Source organism: Protopterus annectens, chromosome 15.part0 (genome assembly GCF_019279795.1).
Source record: "Protopterus annectens isolate FY-2018-M chromosome 15.part0, PAN1.0, whole genome shotgun sequence".
Lineage (NCBI taxonomy): Eukaryota > Metazoa > Chordata > Ceratodontiformes > Protopteridae > Protopterus > Protopterus annectens.
In genome coordinates, this window is record NC_056749.1 from 526,777,970 (window position 1) to 526,802,237 (window position 24,268).

Here is a 24,268-nt window from a genome sequence, read left to right on the forward strand (position 1 = left end):
CACCAGTTGTAGCCAAAAATTCTTTTTTTTGTTTGTCAAAGTCCATGCAATCAGTTCCATCCATGTCCACATACATTTTCAGTGCCTCCCCTTTCAGCTGAGGGTGACATGATCATTGTCTATTCTGCTCTGTCCCAGTTCTGTATGGCAACAAAGTGCTCAGTGCTCAAAAGCTACAATGTAGGACTCCAGGTCATCCTCCCTGGTCAGTACCTTCACAGAGGGGTTAATCACAGGGTCGGCAGCTATATACAACAGCTTTTGGTCAGCTTTCATCTATGAATTTACAAACCTTTGCAGTAATTCTTCCATGGGTGGGGTCACCAGCTAACCATGCCAGGAATACAACAGTTGCAGTGCTGGAGAGAATCAGTAGCCCAGTTTTGGTTTGTATTTAGCAGTACAGGTATTGCCTATGCACACACCACTGGTGTAAGTCTAGCGAGACAATGGAGACAGGACTTCCACATAACACAGACTTACTTTCCATAAAGTTACAGGTAAAAATAAAAAAAATAACCTATTTGTCTCAAAGGAATGTTGCTATATCTTTTTTTAGTTTTCCATCAAACAGAATTCTAGTCTTTCACTGACTTTCTAGTACAGCCCATCTTAAAAAAGCTCCAGGTTGTAAGCCACAACCAGGCCCTAGTTGCAACTTTAAACTCCAGATGTTCCTTACAAATATAATTCCACATGTCTCAGACTTGACTGGTATCTCACACTCCATCCTTCCAGGGTCTTCCAGACAAGCTCCAGTTCATCTACTCTGAACCTTCAGCTGAGGAGTATTTTTTTGGATCCTAGCCCTCCAGGCTACTTCCTTTTATATCAGTATAACTGTCAAGCTGGCTAACACCTAGTGTTTGTCTGACTGATTGCTGTGAGAATATTTCCACACTCCATACTGCAGCACACATTTTAAATATGGTTCCCCTTCAGAAGCATGAATGCCCAAATGCTCAACACTTACAAGATCAAACCAAAGTGCTTGAATCTTGTAAGACCGAAATAGTGTTTCTTTCTGCAGGTTCGTGGACTGTGCAAGATCACAGCATAGCAGGCCCTTTCCCCACTGTGGTACAATTTCAGAGCTGGAGTATATAAGTAGCAGCTGGTGTGACACTTGTGTCAGCATGTTGCAGTCTGTGTACCAACACATGTGATACTTCAAGTCATCTTTTCATAACTGAAGAAAATCCTTTTAACAACTGAAGAACAGAATGCATAGTGCATAGTGCCACCTGCCCTGAATGCCTTTGTAATATTTTTCAGTGCAATCCTATATACTGAATATATCACCCATTTGATTTTTCATTAGGAACATTTTCCTGCAAAGTGCTTCTATCTTGTCTAATTAAAACAATGAGATAATACTACAACTCATTCACATTTTTATTTTTGCTCTGTGCTCCAATTTCTACTCACATCCAAAAGACATACTGATAGATTAATTGGTGATCCTAAATTGCTCATAGGTGTCTGTACTATATGTGTGAATGAATCCATGAGTCCTCTACAACACTGGTTCTTAATCTTATGCCTATTGCATACTTAGCTAAGCTGCAGCTCCTCTGTGACCCAAAATAGAATAAAATAGGCTTTGGAAGATAAAAGAATTTCCAGATTTTTGGGTTTCCCATATTGTCTAGTGGTTAGAATTCCTAGTTTTCACTCAGGCAACTCAGGTTTGACTCCTGGCTTGATATGATTAAGGTTATGATCTGTTAATAAGCTGCTTCTTGTAGTTCATGGTTTGATACATTCAGCCTCCATTTGCATGTGTGACTCTGTGTAAGGGACTTAATCAGATAATGGTCTGTGGTAATTGAGGAATTGAACTACACTTCTCAATGGTCTCCTGGAGTGCATAGATAAAAAACTACCTATGAACATGTCAACAGAGGTCACTGAATACATCAGAGCAAGTTATTCATATGTAAGGGTGCAGCAAAGAAAGACGGCTAGAGGGAATACTTGGCAGGTGTTAGTAATAAGTTGTTGTTGTGTCTTTCGGCTTTTCCCGGTTAGGGGTCGCCACAGCGGAATTCCAGTCTGCTAATGATTGGTAGTTAATTTTTATGTGCCGAGTTACCAGCCCTGATGCGCAACCTTCAACGAAGGTACGCCTATTCATGCATGTCTCCACGCAGAAGACGCTCTAGCTGAGAATCGAACCAGACAGCGTCTTTCTGTGAGGCGACAATGCTACCGCAGCACCACCACTGGTGTTAGTAATAAGTGTTACAGTTTAAAACACACTTGGTAAGTCAGACACACAATGACTCAGAAAATGCTACAAACTCCATGTAAATTAAAAAAAACAGGTGGTAACTCAAGGCTGTACAATTTGCAGGTTAAATCATTGCATGCTTTTTATTTCTCCCATTTTCTTCAGAGTGTTATTGACTGTGGGCTTTCCTTTTTTCTTTCTGCCCCTTAAACACTTAGGTATTTCATGCTTCTGTACAACACACCTTCGGTGAAGCTATTTTTTTCCCTCATCAACCTTCTGTTGTATTTCCCTTCTGTTATCAATCCATTCTAACTATGTAGCATATAATATCAGGATTTCCTTACACTTAGCTGAGCATAAAACAGACAAGTTCAACTTTTTCTGTTCCCTGATTTTAAACTGTCAGTTACTTTTCTCACAGGAAATGAATGCCAATATGTTCACCGTAGTGATTCAAATTGGCCTGTGTGTTCCCATAAAGACTAAAATAGTAAAACGTCATAGGCACGCAGAAGACATGGAGCTGAAACATTTTTATGCCTTTATGGGTTCGTTTGCATACATACCTTTGGTCTCCACTACAGGAGACAGAATCTAGTTTGACTGGATCTTTCTTGAAATTTCTTGCACAAATGAGGAGATTTTAGCAGAAAGTTCAGTAGATAAGGGTATTTGTTAATGAGCAGAAGTTAGGAGACAATGAAAAAAAGAGAAAAAAGAAAGCTTTACTCACAATTTATTTATTTATATAATTTGTTGACTGTGAAAGACTAACTGGAATAGATAACCTTTCTCAGTGGAGGCTCTGGGAAAACGTTCAAATATTCACATACATAAGCAATATACATTATATTTTCATTTCCACATTGTATATAGTTTCATCTTGGTTACTTTTACATTTTTGCATACATAATTAGATGTAACAGATGATTAATGCTAAACTGGTACCATACAAATTGTGACTATAGGAAGAGGATACAATAAAAGATTACCTGTGCATTTGTATAAGTTTGTAGCAGACAGAAATGCAATGAAAAACAAGGGGAGACAAAGACTGACATTTGGGTTGAAATTAGTAAGTTGTGGTACAATAAGGGAGAATGAGGATTAAGTAGAAGTATACAGTTAGGAAATATAATCAGTTAAATGTTTACAGTAGTAATTAGAAGGAAATGTGTAATAATCAGCATATGGAAAATTATTACAGAGCAGCTAGCATTTTGTCAAAGGTATTGCAGCTTGTATTTTCTTCAGGATCAGAAAGTATCCAGATGTAGAGCAAGAGCAGAGCCAAGTGCCATATGTAAAGCATTTTTAGCTTTCTGTAAGCTTTAACTTTAATGTGATGGAGTTCTATTGTTCTGAGACAAAGTGAGAATAGAGCAAGTTTCAGTCAGGCCTCAGAACACCCCTGGGTGGGCGTTATTTCCACAATAACACAAACTCTGTTGAGCATTATTGCTTGCATAATGTTTGTTGCTGCTTTATGGTAATAATATGTGTTTTCTAGGAACTATTTGGCTTGTAGATACGCTTGTGGGCAGTGGTGAGTCGAGAGTAGGTTAGCTGATTTGAGAGTTCTAGACAATTTAGATCCCTTAGGGCTGTGTAGTGGTGGGTTTTATGAGATGAATATGTGGCAAATCTTGTTATTTAATTATAGCATGTAGTTTGGACTTGAGGATATTGTTGAGATTAGTGAAGATAGGGGATTATTACAATAGAGATGGGAGGAGGTAGGTTGCTGCTATGGATTTTCTTATGGATACTGTAAGATATTTATTTATTTGATACAGGGATTTTTAATAGTTTGAAGAATATGTTGGTCACATTTGAGTTAGTCACCTAGGAGTTCTCCAATATTTGGCTTCTGTCATGGTTTTAATTTTTGTATTGTCAGATGAGACAATATGGAAATTGTGTTTTTGATTATTAAATTGTTTTGGTAAAAAGAGCATTAGTTTAGTCTTTTGCCTTTAGAAATAGGTCTGCAGTGCCTAGCCAGGACTCTACAGATGAAAAAGACTCTTGTGTGATTTCCTGGAGGATCTGTAGTATTGGGACAGAGCAGATGAGGGTTGCATCATCTGCATACTGAACTATATTTGATTTTTGTGGCAGCATGAAGTTTCTTTACAAATTCAACAGCAGTGGGGCGCAGTATTGATCCTAGTGGGACTCCAACTGTGACAGGAAGGAAAGAAGAGAATTCTTGTATACATTTTACTGATTGTTGCCTAGTTGTGAAATATGAAACCAGGAATCACATCTCTCAACTGTACAGATTTTGACAGAAAGTCCATATTTTTGCTGTACATTTTTAGTCCATTCTTCATAAAAGTGTGTTTTCTGGCAAATCACTGGCAATTCATTAAAGATCAAAGTCAGAAAATATGACAGATGTATTCAGACTTCATACCATTCAGAAAATTCATGCTAATGCAAAACCTGTTGTTCTATCAACTTTCTAAGTTTGTAGGAGCAATATTTCTAAATTGCTCCTATTTTTTGGGCCTTCATCCCCCCATTATTTATGGCTTTTTCCAGATGTTTTGCTATAAAAGGTTGAGAGGCATGAACCAGGTGGAGATGATTTATTTAGACATAGAGAGGAGAGTTCACTGAGAAGGTTTTGAAAACCGTGTCAAAGGCCTTTGACTAATCCAAGAAGAGCACTGATGCAAGGATGCCATTATCTCGATTGGTATTGATAGCACTGGTAAAGCTAATACGAGTAGAGAGTGTGCTATGACTGGGGCGAAAGCCATGTTGGCTCATGAAGAGAAGATTATTTTGGGTAAGATATTTGAGGAGCTGTGAAAGAATACATTTTTCTGATATTTTTGATGTAGTGGTAGTATAGCTATGGCTCTGTAGCTAGATAAATGAGTTGAATTTCCATCTTTGCAGAGTAGAATTATGAAATATTTCTTCCAGATGTCTGTGACATGGTTCTATGTTATGGATTGGTTAATTAGTATAGAAACAGGAAGGCAAGAGCTTCAGAAGCAAGTTTTAGGTACTCTGTTGGTAGGGTGTCTGCTGCTAAGGTTGTTGGTTTGAATTTTTGTAAATATGTTTTTATGGGGTCTACTTCACGTGACTGAAATCTCAAAATACTGAATTTCATTTGACTGAGACCACAATACCTAATTTTCAAAATACTGAAAACTCATTTGACTGAGTCTCATTATACTGAAAGCTTACAATGATGAATTTTATTTTCATTTAATCAAAAGGCTGGTAACAAGTTCACCTCAGAGCATCTATAACTTTATGGCTTCTGGTGCCTCGCAGTCCCCAGACCCCCCGATTAATTTAATTATCACAGTCTAGTCTTGATCAGTTGGAGTGTGTTGAAAGAATTCATGGAAAACCAGATTTGAAAAGCAAGGATGAATTCCTTCCCTTAATCACAGTTTTTGATCAGGCCATCACTGAATGAAAATGTTTAAAAAAATGTAAAATGCACCTCAGAGAATTAGGTCTCCCATGGCTTCATACAGTTATTTCCAACACGGTTATTACAGTGCACTCTTAGTCATGTTATTAAGTGTATTTTGAAAGGATTCAAGGATAAACCTGATTTCTTCCCTTAGTCATAATTTTTGTTCAAGCCATTATTGCATAAAAAAAGTTGTTTAAAAAAACCATAAAATATCCCTCAGACCATCTACAACCCCCATGGCTTCTGGTGGCTTTGTGGCCTCCGGATCCTTGGCTTACTGCAGCTATTTCAACCCCATTTTATTGCAGCGTAGTCTTGGTCAGTTAGGGTGTCTTGGGAGGATTCAGGGTAAAACAAAGTAGAAAAGAGAAGACTGAACTTATTCCCTTAATCTTGGGTTTTGTTCAGACACCCATTGGACTTAAAGCTTGTTAAAAAATATAAAAATGAAAAGCATCAAGGAAACTCCCATCCAGCTTAAAGCACTTTTTTACTACACAGTTATCAGAGAGCAGTTCTGCCTAAATAAAATGTGATAAATGAATGAATGAATGAATGAATGAATGAATGAATGAATGAATGAATGCAGGAAAAAACTGAACAGTAAGGCAAACTGTGGGAAAATAAAATAAAAAAGTAATATGGATGGTCTAGATAGACTGGGTTATAGAGGCACTGGGTGGTTTGTGTGGGGGGGTGTACATGTGTGTGGGGGGGTACCATACAGCCATATCGCCCAGGGCATCAGTTGACCTAAGACCAGAACCACTTAGAAGTAATGGGAGATGATTAGTTCTCCTGTGTTGATCAATATCAGAATAAAATAGGAAAAAAAGCCAATAACATCCACCCAAACCTGTTTTCCTACCCAAGACGAGCCTTTGATCAACTGGTGCCCTAGATGAAAGGACTCCATGGTGCCCCCCTCTTCCCATACACACACACACACACACACACACACACACACACACACACACACACACACAAACACTCACACATACATTCCACCCCATGCTCCCATCCTGGTCCACCTACACCATCAAGATTACTTTCTTCTTCCCTTTGCTCACAGTTTATCTTACTCTTCTGTTTCCTGTATCCATTCAACACATTTAAACTAGGCAAGACTGCTCTAGTTAACTATGTATGAAACAACTGAAATTAGCTGGAGGTGAGGATACTGTAACAAAATGTAAAATGCATAATGCACTGTAAACAACTTTTTCATCCAATGATGGCCTGAACAAAAATCATGATTAAGGGAAGAAATGCAGTCCTGCTCATCAACCTTGCTTTTTCCCTGAATACGTTTTACATACCCTAGCTGACCAAGACTACGCTGTCATAACTGCTGTGGAAATAAAGTACAGCTGTGTACACTTACCATAAATGTAGATAATCGAGTGTATTCACTGTTGCAGTCATCACCTTTGGGTTATCTGCTTGCAGTAACCCTCAGTCGGCCTGATTATCAAAGTCTTGGGTCCTGCGTCGGTTACTGTCTCATCTTCCATGACATCAGTTTTTCTTGCCCCAGATGTCAGATGCCCCCATAATGGGAAGCAATTATATATACAATGTTACACCTCCAACAAAAAAGCAAATACACCAAAAAGCTTTAAACATAGTAAGCAAGAATAGAGGTATAGCCAATAGAAGTCAGGGGTCTGGAGGGAGGGTAACTAGGACTGCAACAGTGAATACACAAACATCTACATTTATGGTAAGTGTACACAACAGTACTATGTTCTTCGTGTTTTACTGTTGCAGTCATCACATTTGGGTAGATTCACAAAGCTAAGGATGGGAGGAGGTAATTAGATAGCATTAGGACCAACTATAAGGCCCTGCAAGACTGCACTGGCAAAGCCAGCTCTGGATTTAGAGAAAACTGGCAAATGGTAATGCTTGGTGAAAGTATGTACAGAACTCCAGGTAGCAGCTTCTAGGATGTCCCTGGTAGGGACACTTCTGAGAAAGGCTGTAGAGGTAGATGTAGCCCTGTTTGAATGTGGTCTTATCCCCTGTGGGATAGGTTTTCCATGGTGCTTATAGCTGAAAATGAATGCAATGGCCTATCCACTTAGAAATGGTTTGCTTTGAAATGCCCTTCCATTCTGCCCTTGCAGCAAATGCCACCAGCAGCTATTCAGATTTCCTGAGAGGTTTAGTCCTGTCCAAGTAAAATCTAAGTTGTCTGTGCACATCTAAGGAGTGCAGTATAACTCCCCCTTTGTTCTGTGAGTTAGAAAAGAAGGTTGGTAAATGAATGGACTGATTAAGATCCAAACTGGATACTACCTTGGGCATGAAAGAGGAATTGGTCCTGAGGAACACCCTGTCTGCATGAAAGATGATGAAAGGCTCCACTGCCATAAGGGCCTGTAATTTAGATACCCTTCTTGCTGAAATGATGGCTAAAAGGAAGGCTGTTTTCCAAGAAAGGGATTTCAACTCTGCACTTGCAGCTGGCTAAAAAGGAGTTAGAGTGAATTTTTCCAATACATAGTTAAGGTCCCAGGCTGGGGTTGGGGCTCTCCTGGGTGGTCTTAAGTTTTTGGCCCCTCCGAGGAACTGCTTGAGCAGTGGATGAGAGAAGAGGGGTAGTTCTGTGTTGTAATGAGCTGAAATGGCTGAGGCATGAATTTTGATGGAGGAAAAGAAAAGGCCCTTGTGAAGCATCTCAGCTAAGTATTGAAGAATCTGAGGTAAATTGGGTGCTGCTGTGCCCATCCCCTGAGTTTGGTTCCAAGAACAGAATCTTTTCCATTTTTCAGAATCTTTTCCATTTTTCAGCATAAGATTTTCTAGTACTAGACCTCCTTGCCTCCAGAATGACATTTAAAACTTGTTTACTGAGGGATGGTAATGGAGAGATCAGGTAATTAGCCAGGCTGCCAGGTTCATGGTTTGCAGCTGAGGGTGCAGAATCTGGCCCTCCTGCTGGAACAGCAGGGTAGGGGTCTGAGGCAGCTGCCATGGTGCCAGCAGTGACACACTGCGCAAGAGGGGGTACCAGTGTTGGCGTGGCCAGTCTGGTGCAATCAGTACCATCCTCGGTTTGTCCTGTTTGATCTTTAGTAATACCTTGGGGAGGAGAGGCAGAGGAGGAAAGGCATAAACTGATATGTTTTTCCCAGTGAAGGACAGGGCATCCACTTTCCAAACTTGTTTGTGGGGAATCCTTGTGCAGAATTTGTCCAATTGGTAGTTCTAGGGAGGAGGCAAACAGGTCTATATCTGGGCTCCCCCATTTCTTTATCAACATGTTGAATGTCTTTGGTTCCAGTTTCCACTCGTGTGGGTCCATGAGACTTCTGCTTAGTTCATCTGCCATTTAGCTTTCCTGGCAGGAATTGAGCCTGTAGGTGCACTTGGTAGCTCAAGGCTGTATTCCACAGATCCATGGCTAGTCTGCAGAGAGGGTTTGAGTGGGTTCCCCCTGCTTGTTTATGTACCACATAACAGTGGTGTTGTCCGTCTTTACCATTAATGGTCCTGTATGAATGTGGTCCTTGAAGGCTGTCAGAGCATTCTGTACAGCTAATATTTATTTTTGATTGATATGCAGGTGCATTTGACTTGTGTTCCATTTGCCCTGAATGCACTTCCCTGCCAAGTGAGCCCCCCCATGCATAGTCTGATGCATCTGTTAGGGTTTGGGTGGCAGGGGATAGAGTGAATTGGCAGTCCCTTGTTTTGGTGGCAGGCCTCTGCCCACCAAATGAACTCTAACTATAGGCAAGGTATGATAGGAATCATTGCTTCTAGATTTTGAGAATGTTGACACCATAGACTTTTTAGATACCATTGTAGTTTCCTCATATGCAGTCTTGCAAATGGAATTAGGAGAATGCAAGAGGCCATAAACCCCAAGGCTTGCAGTATTTGTCTTGTAGATAGCAGGGTCTTTGTGGCCATTAGTTTGTAGTAAGCTGTCAAATTAAGTTGTTTCTCTGGTGTGAGGAAAGCCATCTGGGAAGTTGTGTTCAAGCTTGCTCCCAGAAATAAAATTTCTTGGCAGGGTACAAGGTGTGATTTCTTTTCATTTATTGTGCACCTCAGAGAAGTTAGCACCTTTTGTGCAAATGCCAGATTATTCAAAAGTATGTTCTGGCTTTCTGCCTGAATTAAACAATCATCCAGGTATGGATATATTTGAATATTTCTTTGCCTGCAAAAAGGCAATGACTGGAGCTAGGCCCTTTGTGAATATCCAGGGCACAGTAGATAAGCCAAAGGGCAGTGCAGAGAACTGATAGCGCATGTAGCCTGCTTTGAAGCATAGGTATCTTCTGCAAGGTTCCCTGATTGGGATGTGCAGGTAGGCTTCCTTTAAATCCAGCATTGTTAACCAAGCATCCTTGCCTAGCATAGGAAGCAACTGTTGAAGAGTTAGCATCTTGAATTCTGGGATCACCAAAAAAGTGTTTAGGATAGAGAGATCTAGGATAGGACACCAGGAGTTGTCTTTTCTGGACACCAGGAAAAGTCTTGAGCAGAAACCTTGTCCCTTTTCCTCTTCTGGGACAGTTTGAATAGTACTTATACTTAAGAGAGAGTGAACTTGCTTTTGAGTCTCTGCGCACTGATTTGGGGGTAGATCTGGCCAACCGTTTGGGGTTGGTAAAGTGTGGAACTGGAATCTGTATCCTTGGGAAACTATATTTAAAACTCATTTGTCCTGGGTAATGAGTCCCCAGTTTTTTGCCTGCAAAGCAATCTTTCCCCCTAAAGGAGCAGTCAGTTGAGAAGGGCTTGGAAGTTTTAAAGTTAAGTCATTGAGACAGTTTACCATAGGGGGAGTCTTACTACTCCCTGCTTTGGAAGTGGAAGCCCCCCACTGCTAGTCCTGTGTGTATCTTGGGACTGAAGCCTGGGTTTTCTGCTGGTTCTGGGTTTGGACTGAGAAGGCCTGGAAGAGGCAGGAAAGGACCAATTTTTAGATGGCCAATGCCTACTAAATCTTGGATGCTGTACCTACAGGAAATCTTTAACAGTTTGCATTGATTTAGCTTTTTCCTCCATCTTTTTAAGTACTTCTTCTGCTTTGTTGCTAAACAGGCAGTCCTGGTTTAAGGTAGCATCCAGCAATTTAGCTTTAACATGATCTGGCAAAGATTGTTCCTTAAGCCAAGCATGCCTTCTAAGTACAGACCCAGTGACAGCAGCCCTGCTAGATGTCTCTAGTGAATCAAAACCACATTGCAAAGTATGTTTTCCAACTTGTTCAGCAGAATGCATTAAATCCTGTAAATCCTTATTTTCAGCACAGTCAGGAATCAACATAATTTTCTGTTTAAGCAATCCAGTAATATGCTGCTGATACTTTAACATATGAACCTGGCAGTTTAAGGCCCTAATGGCCAAGGTTGCAGAAGTGTATACCTTCTTACCCCATCTATCCAGCGCCCTGGAATCTCTGTCAGAGGGGGAAGGATTTTTGACAGTAGTAGCCTTAATGCCCTTGGGTTCCTGTGAAATGGTCTCAGGATCCGCAGTAGGATTTTTAAAGAGGAACTTGTGAGAGTCAGGAACCCTGTAATATCTATCTGATTTTCTGGGAGCAGGAGGTAAGGAGTTAGGGGCCAAGCTAGATTCCGAAAAGGCATCATCAACAATGTCCAGTACAGGGGGGATACCTAAAGGCCTGTGTTCGGGCAGGAGTAAGAAATCCCTAAGCCTCTTTTTAGAATTAGAGTAATCCTGGCTTTCCCAGCAAAAATGCTCCCTAAGAGTATGCAAGGTTTCACCAAAAGAGAAATCCTCTGGAGGGGAAGCAGAGGGAATAGAGTCCTCTGCATCAGAATCCTCATAGGTAGATAAGGGTAAATCCTGGTCATCAGAGGAAACAGAAATTTCAGAATCCTGATCAGAAGAATCATAAGCAAACTCAGCCCTAGGTCTCTTAGAGGAGGAAGGTTGGCTTCCTCTGATTAAAGTAATAAGGGCTTCAGCCATTCTTATCATTTGTTTTTTTGGGGGGCATAGAGGCCTGACCATGTGGTCTGGGCATCAGTTTTCTAGGTATGGATCGAGTCTTAGGCCTTGAAGAAGAAGATGGCATCAGTTTAATATGCAAGTCGGTAGGCCTGAATACACCCTCAGAAGCCGGTGCCTGCACATCGGCTCCGGACCCATCTTAGGTAGATTCATCCTCAGGTTCCACAGTTGAAGCATCTCATGGCATACCGGACTCTGAATGCGTCTCAGTAGAGGCCTGCGAATCTGAAGTAGCGGGTATCAGGGGCTGCAAACGCGCTTCACTGAGTACCGGCGAACTGATGACTAGCTTAGGAGAAGCGTCGTCAGCAGATTTGGACCTAGGTGGCCGGTCTCTGTCTTTATCTTTGCATTTTTTCAGAATGTCGGTAGTTGGGTGCTTACCGAAGCCATATCTGGGTAATTGAACCGAGTACCAAAATATTTACAAGCGTAAATAAACCGACGACGAATAGTTCATTGTTTAAAAAAGGCACAAAACCGACAGCGAGATACTTCGTGGTCAGGGCCTAGGCAAGGAATACAGTACAAATAAAAATCTTTATGAGGTATTTGCTTTCCACAAGAAATACAATTACTGACTTTTACTGACATCGGTTTAGAGCAAGAAAAAGTTTCCCCAATGGGGTACTTAGCTTTAGTTGAAGACTTCGGTTCTGAAACTTGAAAACGAAAATTTCAGGAGTCGGCCGACCGGCATTTGCAAACTGCTTCTGCTTCAGGCACCGCACGGCAAGAAAGACTTGATGTAATGGCATCGGCTGCATGCTTTATACTCCTGACTACCTGACATCATGGAAGATGGGACAGCAACTGACGCAGGACCCAGGACTTTGATATTCAGGTCGACTGAGGGCTACTGCAAGCAGATAACCCAAATGTGATGACTGCAACAGTGAAATACGAAGAACATCTGCATTAGGCCAGGGATTCTAGATGCTTTGAGATGTATTTTTCATTTTTAAACAACATTTTCAATCAATGATGACTTGAGCAAAAATCATGATTAAGAGAAGAAATTCAATCGTGTTGTTTAACCAAGGCTTTCCAGAACCATTTTAACACACCCTAACTGACCAAACTACAATGTAATAACCAAATTAAGCTGGAGATCTTGTGGCCTGTAAGCATCCAGAAGGTACAGAGTTATAAATGCTCCAAAATGCATTTTAGTGCTTTTTCCCAACCTTTTGATTCATTGAGGGCGTAAATAAAAATCATACTTAAGGAAAGAAATTCAATTGTACTTGTTTTTATTTAACAAGGAAATGAGTTGATCTAAAGTGCACAATAAACATAGTGTAGTTAAATGCACAAAGCAATAGATAAATCATATCGAGTACTTGCCTCCCTTTACCATCTTAAAAAAGGTAGTCACTTTCTGTGCATCCCCATGTGGGGTTAAACTGAGATGAAAATTAAGGGACAAATGAACAAAATCATATTTTTCAAGTTTATGCTGATATATGTATGTATATATAAACACACACACAATTTAATATCAAAATGCTGACATTTAAAAGAAAAAACAACTTTTACACCACAAGACAACATCAAAATCATGCATACAAATTAAGTGAAAATGTCGACTCTGATAAACAAATGCAGCAGATTCACCATTTTCACTGAATGTCGAATATTATATATTTATTCTGGCTAAATGTGTAATTGCTAAGATGGAATTCATACCCCCTGAAAACTATATATTCCAACTCTGAGATCGCACTACAGTAAGGAAAAGGATAAATTTCCCAATCCGTACTGTACAGCGATCTCTAGTCGTATCGGTCACATATAAGTGAATGTACAGCAGCATTCACTGCAAAGGATACTCTCTCAATTGAAGGTCGGCAATACGGGAATCAGCCAACTGCTTCCCGTGTTCACCAAACCTTTATTTGTCATTTTGATAGCAAACCTATATAAATAAATATATATATATATATATATATATATATATATATATATATATATATTAACATTTGTTTACCAGGATTCTCAGACTGGACACTAGGTGTCCTTTTTCAGCGGAGTCCTGGGGAGAAAAACTCCACAAGGTTACAACATGTTATTTAGAAGAAGAAAAAACTGTTACAAGATTATGTATGTGAGCCTAAGTACATTATATATACAATCAATTTCATAGAAAAAGGAGGAAAAAGAAAGAAAAAGTATGATATGTAATTACATTGAGTTAAATCTGCATAGGGTAGAAAATAAGGCTGTGGAAACCTGTTCAATAGGGGTGGTTATGGATAGTAATAGTGTAGCAGGGGTGGGTTCAGGGTAGGTTCATTGCAGTTGCATAAATGGTTTTCATAGAGTTGTGATTTGAGGAGTTTTTTGAATGGGGCAGAGTGGTTTTGATTTCTGAGATGTGGGGGTAGTGTGTTCCATATTTTTGTAACTTCATAAGGGAATAGAGATTCCCCTGAGCTATTTTTACATAGAATGACTTCTACTAGGTCTTTGCTACTTGATTGAAGTTCCCTTTTATTACTATGGATTTTAGTTGGCCTGTTAGGGCAGGTGTTTTGTCAGGATGATACAGTATTTGATGAGCTAAAATGAGTTGGTGGTAGTGAAGTAGGTTAGGGAGTTCTAACCAGTATAGTTTATGTAGGGATTGGCAGTGGTGTGATTGTGATTTTAGCACTGGTTGCAAACCTAGCTACTTTGTTGTAACATACAGAGAGTTTGTTAAGGTCAGTTTTATTTAGATTTATTAATACTGGAGATGCATAAAGTAGGGTTGATAAGAGATGAGTTCTGGCTATGGCAGTTCTGGAATCAGGGGTTAGGAATTTGTTGCTACAATAAAGGCAGCCTAGATTTTGTGGACTTTGGAGATGGTTAGGGATATGTGTTTATTGAATTTAAGTTGTTCATAGGTTCATAGGTTTATACTAGGCTATCTGCCCTAAGGCATTTATAAGCCTAGCCCAAATTTTTGTGGCTTACGCCACCCCTTATATGAAAAAATACTGTGCCCATTAGTTTGTTGTGCCTCTGTCCAGCAGTGACACAGATATGATTCCTGGGGTAAACCTACGATCTCCCATCCACAGGTCTAGATTTCTCTTGAACAGAGTCAGCGAGGTGCTCTGCCTCACATGGACCGGGATTTTATTCCACAGCATAGGGAGTCTCTGAGTGATAAATCTATCCCTCCAGCACGTCCTATTTATATCCGTGCAAAGGTTTAAGTCGCTTGCTCTAGTGGTTTTGGTGGATTTGGATTTTTGAGGTGGAGCATGTCCATTAATTCCGGGTTGGACATGGCCTTGTATGTCAGGCACATGTCACCTCTGAGCAGACGGTATGCGACTGAATAGAGCTGGAGTTTCTTCAATCTGGCAGCATATGACAGATTTTGGAGTCCCTTTATCCTTTTGGTGAGGAACTTTTGGGGTCTCTCCAATTGCTGCAGATGTCGGGTGAGATACATCCCGAATGGGGCATTGTACTCGATCATTGGTCTGATAAGTGAAGAGTACAGGGAACAATGACCTCACTAGATCTGGATGTGAATCCCTTCATGATCAGGTGGGCAATGTAGAAGGTCTTTCTAACCACTTTAGCAATGTGAGTGTCAAAAGAAAGGCCACTGTCAACCTGGGTCCCCAGGTCCCTGATAACCTCTTCTGTGCTTAGTGGATTGCCACCTATATGGTAGCTTGGGGTTACCTTGTTTTTCCCAAAGGGTATGACTATACATTTTTTGGTGTTTAACTTCAGGCCATGGCTCTGGCACCAGCTATCTGTTTCCGTGAGTCCCTTCTGAAGGATATCCGTGTCCGATGCACTTTCCACTATGGCGCCCAGTTTGCAGTCGTCTGCAAACTTTGTCAGCCAAAGTCCTCCCATGTTGGCCTGTACTTCTGAGAAGTAGATGCCAAACAATAGCATCTTGTTGGTCAATTGTAAGTCCTAGTAGTTTGGCCTCAGAAACAGGAGTTATGAGGGTCTTACTGGCTGAAAGAATGGAGCAGGTGGGATCAGAGGTCTTTGCTGGGTTGAATAGCATTAGTTGTGTTTTTTTAGGGTTCACTATTAGCTGTGAATTGTTTAGCCAGTTTTCTATTTCTGAGAATGATGCTTGAGCTCGGATTTGTATCAGCTGGAAATTGGGTTCAGAGCAGATCAGGGTATTGTCATCTGCGCATTGGATAATGTTGGACTTTGTGGTTGCTAGCTGGAGTGGGTTTGTAAAGACATTGAATAGAATGGGACCAAGTATTGAACCTTGCGGTACACCACATTTGACCTGGACAGGGGAGGAAAGGGAGTTACGGCATTCAACAGATTGAGAGCGGTAGCTTAGGTAGCTACGGAACCATTGTAGTGTAGCATTATCGAGGTTCAATCTGGAAAGGGAGGATAGTAGTTTATTGCATGAAACTGTATCAAATGCCTTTGATAGATCTAAGAAGGTGGCAGAAACAAGTTGTCCTTGGTTTCTGCATGTGTTTATGGTATTGGTGAAGTTAATGAGGACAGTGGTGGTGCTATGGCCAGGTCAAAATCTGTGTTGAGTTTGTGAAAGTAGATTGTTGGAAAGTTAATGGGACAGGAGTTGGTGATGGATACATCTTTTTAAGATTTTTGACAGGGGTGAAAGAATTGCAATGAGACGGTAGTTGGATAGGTTGGTGGAGGTGCCACCCCTTATGAAGGGGGATGATGTATGAGGTTTTCCATAGTGAAGGAGCATAGCATTTGTTGATGGATCTATTTATTAGTATTGAGATTGGGTAGGATATGGCCTTAGATGCAAGATGGAGGAATTTGGCTGGGAGGATGTCGACAGCAAGGGTGAGTGGCTTTAGTTTGGCAAGGACTTTCTGGATGGTTGATGTAGATACTGGCTTGAGTGAAAAGGGGGTGGAATTAAGTTTGGCTTTGATGGTTGGTAGGGGCTAGTGGGGTTGGTATCATTTATTTGTTTTATTAGTTTTAGAATGGTGGAGGTAAAAGAGTTGTTAAAGCTGGATGCTATGTCAAGATTGGTACTGTCTATGTTTGGTGGTGGTGTGGTGTTTTTTCCAGGCTGGAGGATGTTATTCACTGCACCCCAGAATTTCTGTGGGTTGTTACTATATTTGACATATACTAATGTAAACTGTCACATGAAAGTCTACATTAGTATATGTCAAGGGTGTAAAAATGTTTATGTAGGAAAGACAGAAATATCTCTTAGGACGAGAATTTATGAACACCTTTATGCCATTGAAACACAAAATAAGAACAATGCCCTTTACAAACATTCACAAGCTTGCCCTAGTTTCTGTGGTTTTAAGTTTGGTATCTTGAATACTGTCAGGCAGAGTATGAGAGGAGGTGACTGGGGAAATGAGTTAGAGTCAAGGGAATTGTATTGGCAGTTAACACTGAAAGCCAATGAACCCCCAGGTATTAATGAACACCTGTCCTTGTTACCCATTTTAAAGCAAAGGGCTAGAAAGTTATAAATTTTGTATCAAAATTTTATTTCACTTTTTTAAAATGGAAAGAATTTTAACACTGTGTTTTTATTTAAACCTGTTATTTAAATATTGTGAATAATATGTTTAAGCACAAAACTACAGCTTGAGGAAAATCTGTATCTTTAAGTGTGAATTATAACTTCAAGCTATATAACAGCTGACTATAGTGATCATTTTTAGTTTGAAAAAGTCTGTCAAGAGAACAGACGAAAGCGCTTACTCTAACTGCCTTGGTTTTTGGATTATTTATTCTTTGTACTTCATCTTGGTTGCAGTATTGTGGATACTTCGTGTTCAATAAAACTAATTGTTTGGAACATTTCAATCTTTCGGTCAGTCTGTGTCAGACTTGGATTGGGTTTTCTAAGTTTGGCATTTTTCCAGTCCAAACGCTCGTTTTGTTTTGTGGTTGCAGGGTGTGGTAGATGATCAGATGATAATGGGTAGGAATAAATCTATGAGTAGTGGGGGTGGCTAGGAAATGGGGGCAGAGTACAGGAGCGAAGTGAGCCCGAGCATTAGCGAGGGTGAACGGAGCGGGGCTGTACCAAAGAGTGCAGGTAAGTGACTGCAAAAAACTATCAGTAAGGAGGTGGATGAAATAGAAATGGGGAAATAGCCAGTACTAATACTGTAATGACTACAGAAGACCAGTATTTACCAAATTACAAACAAGAAGAGGTTTAAGTGATAAAAATATCAAAAAATGGATTGAGTTGGGGGGCAGAGGGAGAAATTTCCCTCAGGAATCTAGACTATGGTGTTGTATGGCCTATAGGGAGAGGTAGAAGGCTACCAATTAAGAATACACTTTCCCACTGCCAACCCTTGTGATGTGTAGCCAATGACGTTAGGCAGATATTAACCTTTTGCCTAGAACAACAGAAGGGCTGATGATACCCCTGCCCTGGGGAATTCAGAAGAATGGCTGCTTGTGCTCAATAAAGGGGGCCGTTGACTGGCACTGTATTAATCTGTTTATGCCTGAAACAACAGAAAGTCTGCAGATTCTCCTGTCCTGGGGTGTTCACAAGGGTGGTTGCTTGTGTTCAGAAAAATGGGGAGCCATTGTCTGATGGGAGGCACTGTATTTAAACCCTATGATTAAAAAAAAGCATTACTAACAAACATTCATTAAATGTTTAGAGTCCATACAAATAGAATATGAGAAATAATGCAGAAATACTGAATATTAGGACACAGTTACAATATATAATAGTCATTCGCTAAGCCCATTTACATCAAACTCAAAAAAAAGAAATGCAGTGGGAGGTCGTATGTGATAATTCTCTCCAGGAGCAATTCAGCTTGTGCAACTAGTTGCATGAACTGTGAAAATAGTCCACAAGATGGAGCTTGTTAGCCAGTTTATACTAAGTGAAAGTGGTGATGGTATACAGTTAAAAATAACTAGAGCATTAACAGAATAAAGGACTATAGTCCCTTCATTACCATCTGTTTATTCCATTTTGTCCTGAGAAGCTAAGACTGGGACAGTACAGCATCTCTGTGACTAAACTACATTTAGATGTTTACTTGCTTTTTTGGCAGGCTATGACACAAAGAAAACTGCTAGAAAGGCGGAGAGAATTGCAATTTAACAATTAACTTCCTTGCTGAGGCCAAAAAGCAGTGCCCTGTTTATGTAAAAAAAATGGATTCAAACAAAACAAAACGAAGAATATCAGGTGATAGCAGTTGATTTAACTGTGTAAAGGACTATGAAAGGATACTATCGGTACCATATATATGTGAATTTAAAGAACCCCACAGTTAATGTGATGCTACAAAAATGATCGGGCAATCTACAGAATAGTGCCAATTATTTATGGAGGTACTAAATGGTGAGTTACAGTACCTTACTAAATAATAGCAAAGGGATAAGCCCTATTATAGTTGTTTGACAAAAAAATAAAAAATAAAAAAGACGGCTGGGAAGCTTACAATTCAAACTAGCACTGGAATAGGATGCAAGCTGCTATGTTAGGGTACACCATTCCTATACATAATCCTGGGTAATGCAAACTTAGAAGCCCAACATAGATATATTTTTTGATTTCTTAGGCTGTCAAAACAGAAAGAGAGGTTAGGTGTTTTAACATAGATATAGCTCTCCACAAGCAGTAATCTATAGTGGTCTTCAAGCAATATAGAAGCACTCCTGCCAAGATTAGGGTTAGTGAACAAGGCAATGCAATTAGTGTTTCCACACAGTATACTGTATGCATCAGCAGATATAAAGAAACAAGTATTCAAGGTGAGGCACACAAACAAAATAATCAGAATAAACAACATAGCAAGATCAAACAGTATGAGAGCTGTTATTACAGAAATCAATACAGCATTACATGTGCTTCAGCATACTCTGTGTAACGGTAATTAGCAATGAACCGAACATCAATCGACAAGTATGGCTCAATAAGTAAAAAATACAGCTGCAAACCAAAAACAAATTATCAACATGTAGATAAGTATTGCTGTCAGAATTACAATATAGGCAGACGTATTAAATATTGCACAAGTGACTTACAAGACCAGAAGCACATGTGATAGGCTGGCAGACTGTAGAAAGTGATTCAATATTTGCGCCCTTTTCCAGGCGATTTAAAACCTCATTTAGGTCACACGGGGGGGATGTGGATAAAAGCAAACAGGCAGTCACATTCAATGACATGCACCAAGGAGTGCGGGTAAGTGACTGCAAAAAACTATCAGTAAGGAGGTAATATATATAATACACACACATGCATACACAGCATGCCTCCTCAGCCTTCCCATAAAAAAAGACAGCCAACTTCTGTGTACCCCTCTAATGTTAGACTTGTACAAAACTGAAAAACAAATAAAGCATATTGGCTGTCAGCCATACATAAATGGAATATTCCTTTACTCTCTCACAAAAGATAGGCACATGTATATGCATCCAATATTTGATTGTGAGGAAAATGAAAAAAATAATTACAGTAATGTTCCCAACTTGTTACTTTTAGACAGTAATCCAATAAAAATGACAAATGTGAGGAAACTTGCCAAAGTTTAATGAAGCGCTTTTCGTTTAGGTCACTGCCCAAACTTCTTCAGATACACCGTAAAATCTTTATTATGTTTAAATAACTCTCTTCAAGGTCACATGATCAACATCTTTCTAAAACACATGTAAAATAAAGGAAACAAGTTTCAACAATATATCATAAACAAACCCCCTACAATTATCTAGAAAATTCCTTCAAGATACATAAAAACTGGGAAATATTAAAATATATACATCTCTTATTTCCAAGACAATTTTTACAATAAAATTAACGCTCTACATTCTTTAACAACCATTTTAGAATTGCAATTAAATTTTCTAGTTGTGTCACATCTAATACTGTTAACAAAAAAATTTCTACCTGTACTCATATGTTTACAGTGGAGACAAGACTCACATTTAAACATACCTGGGTTACATGTAAAAGTAATAGGTTTAGCCTCCACCAAATTCTTAAAATTAGAACCTCTCCAAAACACAAATCTAGGTCTGTCTTCTATATGCTGTCATCAAGTAATAAGTTTCAATTTTTACATAGAATCTTTCTCAGATTATCATCATCCGCTGAAAAAGATGTAATAAAGCTAACACTAAAATTTGCTGGTGTATTCAGGCGTTCAACAAGTATATGCTGTGTAGTCTGTGTATTATCTCCCCAATCATCTCACAATTCCACACTAGTAGAATGTGATGCACTAGTACCCAGTATTGGACAATATTATTCTATGGTTCTCATATGGGTAACTTCTCGAATAAGGTCATCCAATAAGATCTCCAAGTATCCATGTCTTAGGAACATACTTTTTAGATGCTGAATTTCATCAAAGAAATCTGATGCCAAAGTGACCATACAGGCAGCTCTAACTGTCCCTTAACCACAGATTGCTTTTGATGAAACAGATGTGAACCTGAGAAATGAAGAAAAATTGGAATAAGTATTTTTCCTAAATATTTTAGCCAAACAGTTTCTATTAACAGGATCTTTCCTCAACTCAAAATCCAGATAAGAAATTTGTGCACTATGAAAAGTGTATGTAAATTCCAAAAACCCTATATAGTTATTTAAAAAAGCCATAAATTCAACTACTACAGATTCATCACCTTTGAACAAAATAAACATGTCATCCAAAAAACGGATATACATACAAATTTTATCCAAAAATGGGTTATTAGAAAAAACATGTTCATACTCCCACTGAGCCATTACTAGGTTTGCAAAGCTATTCCCACAGGGGGAGCCCATTGCAACACCTGATTTCTGTAAAAAATATTCACCATTGTAGAAAATATAGTTGTTAGTAAGGATGATATCCAACAACTCAACAACTAAACTAACTTCGGAGGCAGGGGCTCCTTTCCTACCATAATAGTTTAGAAACCAACTCTATGCCTTCATTATGTGGTATAGAGGTATACAAATCTTTTACATCGATGGTCAAAAATGAAGCTCATCATTAAATTGCATAAGATTTATATTATGTAGAAAGCTCCATGAGTACTTGCAGATTTGTTTCTCTGTGATAATGTATTTTTACAAAATAATATCAATTACTTTTGTACTTGCATATGTCACAGAGTTTGTTCCATCTACAATGGGCCTCAAAGGTGGATTATTCAAATCCTTATGCACCTTTGGTATTCCAAAAATAGTTGGTATCAAAGGTGCAGGCATACTAAGGTAGTTGAACATAATAATATCCACCGTAGCATCAATAAATAAATCGTTAATATACCATCTAACACGTTTGCTGGGCCTGGTTCACTTCATTTAAAGAGACTTGTTATAGGTAGAGGCTATTAACATTGCTTTCATTCTGCTGTGATAATCTTCAAAATCCATGAAGACTAACCCCCCCCACCTTTATCATATTTCATCACTCTCATAGGACCAGCTCTTAAATCATTAAAGAGTTCCCACTGAGTTTTGTTTAAATTATAATCACCTATTTGTTTGCTGTTCAGTAATGTACGTATATTTATTTCACATACTCTTTCAAACAGCAATAATAAGGGATGCAATGGTGGATTAAACGTAGTGTTCAACCTGTACTCATTATGTTCAACAGTAGATTCACTAAGCATAACATTCAAATTTAATTTTCGAACAAACATTTTCAAATCTATTAATGAGTCAGCTATATTTGCTTTTTGATTGGGAACAAAAGTAAGGCACTTAGCTAACACATCTACAAGGGGTGGCTGCAGAACAAATGAAGAATAATTAAATACATTAAAATCACCAACATAATTTTTAATTATGGTGCATCTAGGTTCAGTAATTAAATCACATTGATTATTAGAACCTGGTTAAAAAACAAAATGTTCAAAGGAATAAGGCAGTCTTTCCACAGGAGTAACGGTTTGTAAAGCAAAGGTTACCTCTATTTCTTGTTCCACTTGAGTTGGCCAGCTCCCATCTGCTGGCTCTGATTGGAAAAGTTTGTTCTGTTGAGTAGCTGACCCTGCTTAAAATTTTCACTGTAACCATTGTGTGTGTTATTAGATTGATTTACACTGTTTCGGTTTGCTAATCTTTCACTCCTCCTAAAAGAGTCCGTACTTCCTTGCTGGACTCCGTTGACTACTTGTGCATAGGAAGTAGAAGGCAGGCAGGGTTCATTCACTACATTAGATTCAAATCATTGACGTGTGCTACTATCGTCCTGATTGGCATTCCACACTTGTGAATGCGGAGGCTGGGGATACGCTCTCCCATTCTGATAGTCAGCCACATCACAATGTATTTTTTTAATTTTAGTGTTTAAATGTTACCAGTTGTTGGTCAATGCTGTTAAAGATCCTATTATAATCAAAGCAATATCTAATGAAATCTGTGTCTGCTTTGATTTTACGATCTAAATCTGTTAGTTCTTGAGCTAAAGTGTCAGTGAGGCTCTGATAGTGTTCTATCATAAGATTAAGCAGTTTGAAACCTTGTCTGTCAAACTTTTGAGTTAAAGTTGTGTTAAACAGGGAGTTAGCCACTTGACCAGTAGGGCATTTCCAAAGCCTAAGCCCCTTAGCCCCTATTTTACAATGTATACATTCTTTGAAATAAATAATTTCCAATTGGAGCTTTATAAACTTAACTCATTCACTCCGGACCAGCTCAGTAAAACCTGCCTGCTTAATTCCACCATAGGAACAACAGTGCAGCCTGAGCTCATTTTCAGAAAATCCATTTGTAATACCATACAGAAAACAAATGTTCATAACTCTTTAACTATAAGACCTAGACTAAAAATGTAAATGCAAAAGTTGTTCAGCAGACGCTGACCTTTCCAACAGTGTAAATGTTGATAGTGTCCATCAAAGTCATTATTAAATATTTGGCAAGGAATGTTGATATTGTGCATATTTCTTACCTTTTTGGAAAAGCAAAGCACAATATATTGGTGAATGTACAATGTAGACCCATACAATTTGTATTTAATTTGTTAGTATGAATGTCAGCTTTAAAATGATGCATTAACCATTACTGTGTGGTGTTCCTTTATGGAGATATTCACAGAAATATGATTAATATAATATTTCTCATAATTGATAAATAAACAAAGAGTAATATCTCATCACATGTAACAGACCGAGCCTACATATCAGTGTAGAAGTTTTGAATCTGAATGTCAGATTCAAAATGATGCATCATTTGTGCGATCACCATGCTCCCTTGCAAAGATATGGGCATAATAATGAGAAGTATTGGAAATGTATAATTTTCTTAATCGTACAAGAATAAACAAACTGTGATATCTGTACATGTGTACAGTGCACAGACACAGTTCTTTTACCATGTTGTAAGGAGTATCACTGTATTCAAAATGAGGTATTACTTGGCAAACTGACATGCTCCCTTGCAAAGTTATTTACCAAAATATGAAAAAAAAATCATAATTTCCATAACCTAACTACAAAACAAACTTTGATATCTGTACATGTGTGCAACATACAGGCACAATTCTTTTACCATGTTGTAACCATCAATACAGTCTTCAAAATGAGGTATTACTTAGCACATTCAGATTGTCCCTTGCGAAGTTATTTACCAAAATATAAAATAAATCATA